Source organism: Humulus lupulus, chromosome 4, assembly GCF_963169125.1.
Source record: "Humulus lupulus chromosome 4, drHumLupu1.1, whole genome shotgun sequence".
NCBI classification, from domain to species: Eukaryota; Viridiplantae; Streptophyta; class Magnoliopsida; order Rosales; family Cannabaceae; genus Humulus; species Humulus lupulus.
The window spans coordinates 198,267,412-198,278,896 of record NC_084796.1 but is presented as its reverse complement, the minus strand read 5'-3'; positions in this window follow the sequence as shown (position 1 = coordinate 198,278,896).

Sequence of the window (11,485 nt, the reverse complement as noted above, 5' to 3'; positions counted from 1 at the left end):
TCAGCCCGCTTTATGGCAACGATACACGTGTCACCGGGTGATTGCTGCACGGGCCTTGAAGGGTCGCCTAGACCTCCCAAGGGTCGCTAGGTCTAGACTAGGGTGTCAGTGCACGTCTCAAGGCGTCCCATCCGCACGGGGGGCCATCATTAATGTCCCTTGAACAAGGTGGACCATAGGATGGGGCGACCTTTGGCATCCGCCACTCCTGGGCCGTCGGATCTGAGATGGCGAGGATCCAACCTGAAAGGACTCATAAATTCCCCTGCGCGACTCCCGACCATCTGATGAAGAGACACTTGTCCGTTGGATCGTGGGCCAGAATTTGGGGCCAGTATAAATACCCCAAGAAAACCACATTTGGCACTTTTACCTCCTCTAACCAGCTCAAGAAAATGCAAACACTCTTTGAGCTTTATATGTCTGACATCGCCGACGACATACACCGCCACCTACTAGTTCTGCACCGCCGCCTGTTCCCCAGAACCCCAGCTTCTGTTCGTCTACCTGACGATGCTCCTCGGGTTTGTCCCATCGACGAACTACTACACTGGCTGCACCACTTCAAGAATGAGGTTCTGCCATCCTTACAGTCGAATATCCATCATCTTCAACGATCGACACCATTCAGTAAGTATTTTATTAACTCTTTTGCCAACTTTGTGAACTCGTGTTCTTTTGATGCGTGCGTTTAGGCTATGCTTTAGAAATCGTTAGGAAGGCTGCCTGGTTCAGGTTGCTCCGTGTCCGGATGCCTCCCGGACGAGGTGTGGGCCTTAGTAGTCTCCTCTCCCGATCAGGGCCCCAGGGCTCCCCGGAGTCCCGGACCTGATCCGACGGGACTCTAAGCAGTCCTTAGGAGACTCCCCGTACCTTGACCGACTTTCTTTGGTTTAGGTACTGACTGCTTGATCTTTCTTTCTTTGTTCCCAGATCATTAGTTATGGCAACGGGCGTTACGCTCCACTCTGAAGAAGAGGTCAATAGGGCCCCTGTCGTCGTTCCCGGATCCCAGACACCCAAGAACAACAGGTGGGAAATGGACGTAACGGCCAACTCGTTCCGGAATTACCGGATGATGCTACTCCTGGAGCAGCGACTGGGCATCGAGTAAACTCCGGGCCTCTTTCATAACCGCTTGGCCAGGCTTGAGGAGCGGACGCATACGTCCGTGGACGGATTCGGAGCCTGGAGCGCCGGTCACATCAGCGCGGGAGCTACGCTCCCGCTTCATGACTATTTCGTGCGGTTCCTGACGTACGTGGGGATCGCACCGTTCCAGCTGTTGCCGTAAGCGTACCGCCTGCTTGCTGGGTGGAGGGTGTTTTGAGTCGCGAAGGAGATCGCGAAGCCTACCCCTGCAGAAGTCTTGTACTTCTACAAGCTGGTTCCGCAGGTCAACGTCAAAAACAAGACCCTGGACGGCTTTTACAGGCTGCAGCCGCAGAGCGGCTATATTGCTCCTACCAGCTCCTGGAGGCACCCCCCGGATGTCAGGCATTACTGGTTCATGACATCCGGGTTCCTCATTGACAAGAACCCCACACTACTGTTGGACTTCCAGCGAGTGGGTAAGTATCCTCCGGACCCCTCCCTTTTATTCATCTTTTCTACTCGTCTCTTACCATGTCTTCCGGGTCGCAGGGCCCTTCGTTCAAACCCCCCTTACTGAGTTCCTCCTGGAAAGGAGGAGGTATTATGCTAAGTTGATCGCGGAGGAGCTGGACGTAGGGGGCTACGTCAGGGATGACAACCTCTGGCTAGTTGGGATGCTCGCGGCCACCCAAACCATCGTTAGCCCAAGCCTTCGGGGCATCCCATGCGAGAAGAACGCCAACATCCGGGAGCAGTTGGCCCTCGACCACATTGCCACGGTGGTGAGAGCGGTGCGGGCCAACGCGGCCCAGCGTAAGAAGAACCAACTCCCGGTGGAAGCGGCCACCTCGGAAGAGCTGGAGGAGCTTTTTGAAGATGCCCTACCAAACGTCAGGACTCCCGGGGCTAGCGTATCGGGGTGAGGTAACTCCCCTTTAATCTTAACTTATGCTCCCCAAGTTGGGGACTTAGCTAGGGATAGGCTAGTACCGCCGGGCCCCGCGTTTGGGGCCGATGGGGAGATAAGGCCTTCATCTCTGTCCCTGTAGGATCAGAGATCCTAATGTTCTTATCCGGGTTCCTCCAGTAAGGGGGGTTTCTGAACCCGGACGATGTAGGAGATCGGATCCACTCGTTCACTTTAAGGGAATTGAGTCTCTCCCGGGGCCTTGATGAGGTTTCGTCCCGGGCCGCTTTTTACTGCATTGTGTTTTTTCATCTGTTCGGCTAACCGTCCTAACTCCTTTTTCTGTACTTTGGCAGAGGATTCCGACATGTCTAACCCGGCCACGAAATAAGGAGACTCATCAAGGATCGGGCTACCAAGAAGGCGGCCCAGAAAATAAACGAAGTGACGGGCACAGAGCCCACCCCCACCAGTGAAGCACCCGGGACTGGGCCCTGTCCAGGTGAAGCTCTGGCCATGGTTCCATTCCAGGCCGTGGAGCCTGCTGCAGACGTCGCTTCTGACCAGCCCCCCATGATCGATTTGGAGGCGGGCGAAGCCGTCAGCCGGAGCTCCAGGAAGAGGGGCCCGGAAGTCCACGCCGGGGAAGGCAACCTCAGGAAGAGGCCCCGGACGACGCGGGTGGGCTCAACTGAGGAGTCGCACGGGAAGAGTCGGCTGACCGCGAAGGAAATCCCTGCACCGCCAGTTCTTCCCCTCTGCCCAACTCTTCTCGAGGAGGGGGAGTCCGCCTTGCGGGACAAGCCGTCCCGGCTAGTCAACCGGACCTGGGAAAACGGCCGGTGCTGGAGGGACAATGCTTATAAGGCCCTGACGATTCGTCGTCAGGTCGAGTTCTCGGATTGTCCTACCGAGTTCAGCATTCCCCAGCCAATCGTGGACCGGCTAGTCACCGAAGCGGGCTACCACCCAAAGCTCGGTCAGGACATTGCCCCCATGGCGGCTGATCTGCTGGATTAGGTTGGGAGCACTATGTCCAACCTTCAACTGAAGAAGTATGCCACGATAGCCAACCCGGACGTGCTATTCATCTCCCAGGCTCTCCGCCACCAGGCCACCGCGGTAATTTTCACTTCTCTTATACTCTTTCCAGCAATTGTTGATGGTGGTTTTATTTTCTAACTTTTCTTTGCTACAGGTCGATCTATTGTCCCAGAGGAGTGCTAATCTGGTGGCCGAGCTGGCCATAAAGATGGAGACGGCCAAGATGGAGCAGGAGGCGGCCGTGAACCAGAGGGAGGCCGTCAAGGAGACCCTTGGCAGGGAGACGGCCCATCTCCAGGAAGAAGTGGTCCGCGTGAAGACGGAGCGCGAGGAGCTCAGCCGCGCCAAGGTCGGGTTGGAAGAGGAGTTGTCCCAGAAGACAAAGGATGCCGACGAACGGGCGATGCTCTTGGAGACGGCCGCAGCGCAATCCGCCCTAGACAAGGAGGAGATCCTGGCCTTGAAAGCCCGAGTCAGCGAATTGGGCGACTCTCTGCTTCAGGAGAAGGCGGCGCATGAGATGACTCACAAGGAAAAGGAGGAAGCTGAGGGTCTACTGGATGTCACCTTTGATGAGGCCATCTACATGGCCTAGTGCAAGGATAAGAATATGAACCTTCTCATCTTTCCTGATCCTGAATCAAAGCGGGTCGAGTACGAGGCCAAGGAGAGGGAGGACACGGACCTCCGGGCGGATGCGCTGTAGGCCCGAACACCGGCCTTGAATTTTTGTTAGTGTTTTTGGTTTGTAATCATATTTAACACACTGCTACTTTCTTTAGTTTTTACGAAAGCTTCCTTTTATTGTTCAATAGAAATTTCGTCTAGTTGTCGCGACCAACTGAATGCAGGAGGTTTAGTTCCGGTTCCAATAGCCGGGGCTAGTCCCAACGACTTAATTTTCCAAGCAACTAGACTTGGCACTCAGTCCAGGGCCTTCGAGGCCCGGTTTAACCCGGAGATTTTCTCTCCTTTCACCAGTTGTTAGGCCCTGCCTTTGCCCTGGGGCAAGCTGGATGTTTTTGTATTCCGGAAGTCAATTTTTCCGGATTGGACGTCGTTCGCCCGGAGTGGACCGGCCTCGGGCAGGTCCTCTCTTTATTATACCCCCAGACATTGTTCGTCCGGGGCGGACCCGGCCTTGGGCGCGGTCCTCTTTAATTTATACCCCCGGACATCGTTCGTCCGGGGCGGGACCGGCCGTAGGCGCGGTCCTCTTTATTTTATACCCCCGGACACCGTTCGTCCGGGGCAGGACCGGCCTTGAGCTCGATCCTCTTTGTTATACCCCCGGACATCGTTCGTCCAGGGCGGGACCGGCCTTGAGCGCGGTCCTCTTTAATTTATACCCCCGGACATCGTTCATCCGGGGCGGGACCGGGCGTAGGTGCGATCCTCTTTAATTTATACCCCCGGACACCATTCGTCCGGGGTGGGACCGGCCTTAAGCTCAGTCCTCTTTGTTATACCCCCGTACATCGTTCGTCCAGGGCGAAACCGGCCTTGAGCGTGGTCCTCTTTAATTTATACCCCCGGACATCGTTCGTCCGGGCGGAACCGGCCGTAGGCGCGGTCCTCTTTAATTTATACCCCCGGACATCGTTCGTCCGGGCGGGACCGACCGTAGGCGCGGTCCTCTTTATTTTACCCCAAGACATCGTTTATCCGGGGCAAGACTGGCCTTGAGCTCGGTCTTATTTGTTATACCCCCGGACATCGTTCGTCCGGGGCGGGACCGGCCTTGAGCGCGGTCCTCTTTATTTTATACCCCGGACACCGTTCGTCCGGGGCGGGACCGGCCTTGAGCTCGGTCCTCTTTGTTATACCCCCGGACATTGTTCGTCCGGACGGGACTGGCCGTAGGCGCGGTCCTCTTTATTTTACCCCCGGACATGGTTCGTGTAACGCCCTACTTCCTTAGAGCCGTTACTAAGTGAGTTTTAAGACAAAACAGTGTGCAATGAACTCGCTAACCGAGGTTTTGAAACAAAAGTGTGACTAATTAAAAGTTAAGGCTGTAATCTTAGAAAAATGTGTTGTTTCAATAAAACTTCTAGTATTTAACATTTGGGATCCCAAAATGAGGTTTGAAAACTATTTACATCTTAAAATAAGTTTACAATTGATCAGTTATAAAATCATAGATTATTACAGCCATTTTCAAATAAACCCCCAACCAAAGCAGTCGGGCAGGCCAAACATGTACGCGTCGCTTCACGCTCTCCGGACTCATGGTTGGTTGACTCAGACATTGCCCTTACCTGCAAAACAGAAAACAGAGCACCCGTGAGCCGAAGCCCAGCAAGAAAACTCATGCAATACATAACATATGCAAAATATACAGTTAATCATATCAGATAATCCACAGATAAGTAAGTCAACCATTAGACTAAGCAAACACGGCCATGTCGCCCCAGAAGCCTTACCAAAGCCTGGGGTATCGGTCCTCACCGTAAGGATAACACATGTACCCACTGGTCCCTGCCCTGACTATAAGCATCCCATGTGCTAAGTGTTACTTCCGGCCCCACTGCCGTTCTCGGCCTTGCTGCCCTCGGCCATGCCGTACATTTCATTATAATCATATATAGCACAAACCAAGCAACATTCAAACAAATACCAATTTATTTAAATCTGCACCCTAACATGTAATGCAATATAGGGCCGTGCCCTTCAATCATCTCATCATGCAATATAGGGTCGTGCCCCGCAATCACACTATGGGCCCATGCCCTATCCTACGGGTGTTATAGTTTTCTTACCTGTATCCCGAGCTTTCCGATGCACCACGGTCACGAGCACGGTCCTCTAGCACGAGCCTCTCCGAAATCCTAGTCACAACACACATAAGACACTTTTAACAACCTTAAATGAGCTTCCAGGCCAAGTTCTAGTACTCGGAACGTTGAACTTCACCAAACATGGTAAAAGACTCAACCCCGAGCACCCTAGGTTAAATTCCTAAGCCTAAAATCTCAAAATCCCAAAATTCCTTAAGCGCCGCGGCATAGGCCACCCATGCCGCGGCATGGCCCCCAAACAGAACCCCCAAAGGCTCAAAAACAGGTAAGGGCCGCGGCATTGCTTGGGCCATGCCGCGGCCCACCCTTCTCCTTCAGCATGCAACTTCTTCGAAGGGCCGCGGCTCACTAAGAACCATGCCGCGGCCCGACCCTTCGAACCCAGAAAAAAAATCACCATTTTACTCTCTAAACCTCTCTTTAAACCATCCCAAACACATATCTCAACCCCAAAACTAAATTCCAAACTTCATATGAACAATCTAACAACCTATAGACACTAGAATCAAGATCAAAACACAAACATACCCAACAATCCACCCTTAGATTGCAAAATCAGCAACTTCAAACTAAAACTTTAAAAACTTAACTCAAGCTTTAAATTTCACAAATCAAAGCATAAATCAAACTTAAATATGCATAAAATCCTTACCTTAAGTAGAGAATTCACCCAAAAGCCTCCTTGATCTCCTCCTAAACTCCCACTTCAGCCCATTTTTCCTTCTTCTTCTTCTTCTTCTTCTTCTCATTGCCCTAACTTTCCTTCTCTTTGTTTTTAACAAAGCCATCAAATAAACCAAATGCCCCAAACCGTGCACCCTATAATCCCAGCTGAAAATTTTCTACACCCCTTGCCAAATGACCATGCTACCCCTCCAAATACTCCTTTCCCAACTAAGTCCTCAAGGGCACTCTAGTCTTTCCACTTATATTTCAATTCTACCATTTTCCAACTAAACTTGTTACTCACAGCAGTAACTAATGGTTACCCAGGTTACTCAATCACCAATAACCATTACCCGCTAAATCTCAACTTAACCATAACAATTCCCAAAGTACCCCTAGGCTCCTCCCGAGCCGGATATAAAATCCCGTTGTGACTTTTGAGTAAACTAGCTCTCTAGGACCGTCTCGGCACGTGCATCACAATAATAACACCACACTCTCGTGGTACAATTCACATAATACAATTATCATATATCAATGCCGTTATGCCCGATATGGCCAAAATTACAGGTATGCCCTTCTAACACGATCCGGGCCTACATGCATACTAATATACATAGTCATGCATCTCAGATAAACAAATAGTCATATAACATGATTTAAATCATAACCATGCATTTAACTCATCAAAGTCACACATAAATCCCATCATGCCCTCCTGGCACGCTAATCAAGGCCCTTAAGCCTTATTAGCGAATTTGGGTCGTTACAGTTCATCCGGGGCAGTACCGGCCTTGAGCTCGGTCCTCTTTGTTATAACCCCGGACATCGTTCGTCCGGGGTGGGACCGGCCTTGAGCGCGGTCCTCTTTAATTTATACCTCCGGACATCGTTTGTCCGGGGCGGGACCGGCCGTAGGCGCGGTCCTCTTTAATTTATACCCCCGGACATCGTTCGTTCGGGCGGGACCGGCCGTAGGCGCGGTCCTCTTTATTTTACCCCCGGACATCGTTCGTCCGGGGCAGGACCGGCCTTGAGCTCGGTCCTCTTTGTTATACCCCCGGACATCGTACGTCTGGGGCAGGACCGGCCTTGAGCGCGGTCCTCTTTAATTTATACCCCCAGACATCGTTCGTCCAGGGCGGGACCGGCCGTAGGTGCAGTCCTCTTTAATTTATACCCCCGGACATCGTTCGTCCAGGGCGGAAGCGGTCCTCTTTATTTTATACCCTCGGACATCGTTCGTCCGGGCGGAACCGGCTGTAGGCGCGGTCCTCTTTAATTTATACCCCCGGAAACTCTTTATTTTACCCCCGGACATCGTTCGTCCGGGGCGGGACCGACCTTGAGCGCGGTCCTCTTTAATTTATACCCCCTGACATCGTTCGTCCGGGGCGGGACCGGCCGTAGGCGCAGTCCTCTTTATTTTACCCCCGGACATCGTTCGTCCGGGGCGGGACCAGCCTTGAGCGCGGTCCTCTTTAATTTATGCCCCCGGACATCGTTCGTCCGGGGCGGGACCGGCCGTAGGCGCGGTCCTCTTTATTTTATACTCCCGGACACCGTTCGTCCGGGGCAGGACCGGCCTTAGCTTATGCCTCGCCAGGTATTTCGTTTATACCTAGGATGACACCCCCCTCTAGTGAGCGGAGACGGGTCTGGGGTCACTTGAGAAAGAAAATCGAAAGAAATTTTCCCTGAGGCGTACATTTCCATTGCGACAATAGCCCTTTTATGACGTTTTGCACTCGTCATTTTCATTGTTTGAAAGAAAATTCGCCCTGAGGCGTACATTGTTTACAGCGAAAACATTAAACTGGGACAAGATCTAGGACTACTGATAGTATTTGTGGAGGTGCTCCGCGTTCCAGGCTCACGGGACTTCCGAACCATCAAGCCGCTTCAAGCGGTACGTTCCGGGGCACACCTCATGCTGGATCTCATATGGCCCCTCCCAATTAGGGCCTAGAACCCCTACTCTCGGATCTTGAGTGGCAGGGAAGACTCTCCGCAGGACTAGATCGCCGGTTTCAAACTTACGGCTCTTGACTCTGGAGTTGAAATGCTGCGCGATCTTGCCCTGGTACATCTTCAATTGCACTTGCGACTCTTCCCGGATCTCTTTGATGAGATCCAGCGATTCCTGGAGTAAGGTGTGGTTCTTGGTGGGATCATATGTGTCGCGTCGATGGGACGGGATGGTCGTTTCAATGGGGATGATGGCTTCGCATCCATAAACCATCGAGTAGGGGGTGTGCCCGGTTGACGTCCTCTCAGTCGTCGGGTAGGCCCACAGTACGCGGGGGAGTTCCTCGGGCCATTTGCTCTTACAGACCTGGAGCTTTTTCTTCAGTGTCCCCTTTAAGATTTTGTTCACAGCTTCTGCCTGCCCGTTTGCCTGAGGCCTGGCAACTGCGGAGAAACTCTTTACTACACCGTGCCTTTCGCAAAAATCCGTGAAGTGGGCGCTGTCGAACTGTTTCCCATTGTCGGACACGATTTTGTAGGGGAGGCCATACCGACACACTATGTTGTGGATGATGAAATTTAGGGCCTTTTTGGAAGTGATTGTGTTCATGGGCTCTACCTCAACCCATTTTGTGTAATAGTCCACAGCCACAATGGCATACTTAACCCCTCCCTTCCCGGTCGGGAGGGATCCAACAAGGTCGATCCCCCATACTGCGAAGGGCCAGGGACTACTCATCAAGGTTATCTCAGTCGGGGGGGCCCGCGGGATCTTCACGTACCTCTAGCACTGTTCGCACTTGCGGACGTAGTCTATACAGTCTTTCTTCATGGTGGGCCAGAAGTATCCTTGGCGCAAGATCTTCTTGGACAGACTGGGCCCGGCCGTGTGATCTCCGCAAAAACCCTCATGCACCTCATGCATGATGACACTCAGCTTGGTTCCGGACACGCACCTGAGGTAAGGCATAGACAGCCCCCGGTGGTAGAGTTTTTCGTCCATCATGACGTACCGGTGTGCCTAGTACAGGAGTTTCCTAGCTGCGGCCCAATCGCTCGGAACTTCCCTGGTGGACAAGTATCTGATCAACGGGCCCATCCAGGAAGCGGAGTGGTCGGTGGTGTGGACTGTGGTCGGTGGGAGATGATTGACGGGAACCAGTCCAGCCAACTCGGCCTCTGCGTCTGTCGCCAGCTTTGCCAGTGTATCCACGAAGACATTTTGCTCCCGGGGGATCTGGCGGATAGAATGCGCTGTGAACGTTTGGAGCATTTCCCTCGCTTGAGTCACGTATGCCGCCATTCTCTCTCCCTTGGTCTGATACTCCCCTGAAATTTGTCTGACGACCAGCTGGGAATCGCTGTAAATTTCCAGGTTAGCTGCCCCTACCTCCCGGGCCAGGCGTAACCCGGCGAGGACAACTTCGTGCTCTGCCTCGTTGTTCGACGCTTTGAACCAGAAACGGAGGGCATTTTGTAGCTGGTGCCCCTGTGGTGACACCAGGATGATCCCGGCCCCGGCCCCATTCTCGTTCGAGGCTCTGTCCACGAAGACTTTCCACACGGGCGTCGCGGGGTTATCAGGGATACTTTCTTCTGGGGAAATCCCGGAACATTCGACGATGAAATCGGCCAGGGCCTGTCCCTTGATGGACACCCGGGGCACGTAAGATATATCGAACTGGCTCAGCTCCATTGCCCACTTCAGGAGTCTTCCTGACGATTCGGGTTTCTACAACACCTGCCGTAGGGGATGGTTGGTTAAGACCTTTATGGCATGAGCCTGGAAGTAAGGTCGAAGCTTTCGGGACGCAATCAACAGGTAGAAAGTCAGATTTTCGATCAATGGGCATCGAGACTCGGCGTCTAGTAGCCGCTTGCTCACATAGTATACCGGGAGTTGCGTCCTTTCTTCTTCTCGCACCAGCGCGGCGCTGATCGCGTGTTCGGTCACGGCCAGGTATAGATACAGTGGCTCTCCTTCTACTGGTTTCGGGACGTCTTGGACTTGACCAGCATATCATCGATGTACACCTCCATGTTTCGCCCTAGCTGGGCCCGAAACATTCGATTGACGAGCCTTTGGTACGTTGCTCCGGCATTCTTGAGTCCGAAAGGCATGACTATGTAGCAATAGATGCCCTTGTCGGTTCAGAAACTGGTATGCTCTTAATCTGCCACGTGCATGGAGATCTGTTTGTAGCCGGAGTAAGCATCCATGAAACTCAGGATCTCGTAGCCAGACGTAGCATCCACTATTTGGTCGATTCGGGGTAGCGGGAAACAGTCCTTCGGACACGCTTTATTGAGGTCTGTGAAGTCAATGCATATTCTCCAGGTCCCGTTAGGTTTCGGCACCAAGACGGGATTGGCCAGCCACACGGGATATACAGCCTCGCGTATGAAGTTAATGGAAGACAACTTCTCCACCTCCAGCTTCAGGGCCTCGGCCCTCTCCGTCCCCAAAGGTCTGCGCTTCTGGCGGACCAGGGTCGCGTTTGGGTCTACACTTAATGCGTGGCAGATGATATTGCGGTCGATCCCGGTCATATCAGAGTGGGACCAGGCCAGAAGGTCCTGGTTTTCCTGGACTTGGGCAATAATGGCGGCCCGAATGTCTATCGGCAGGCTCTTCCCTACTTGGATGATTCTGGCCGGGTCGGTTTCGCTGATGCATACCTCTTCTATTTCGTCCATTGGTTCCAGGACGCGATCGTCCCCTATCCGCAGGTCCAGATCATCCTCTTCCCGGACCGCTCGCTCAGCAGGAGGGAAGGGAGCTTGTTCGACGCGCTCCTCCCGGACCATGTATATGGGCCAGGTGGAGACATGGTAACACTTCAGGGCGCTCTTTTGGTCCCCCCGGACAGTTCCTACCCCTCCTTTGTCGAATGGAAACTTCATGCAAAGGTGGCGGATGGAGGTGATGGCCCCGAACTCGACCAGCGCGGGCCGGCCAAAGATGACGTTCTAAGCGGTGGGGCAATCCACCACAACAAAGGTG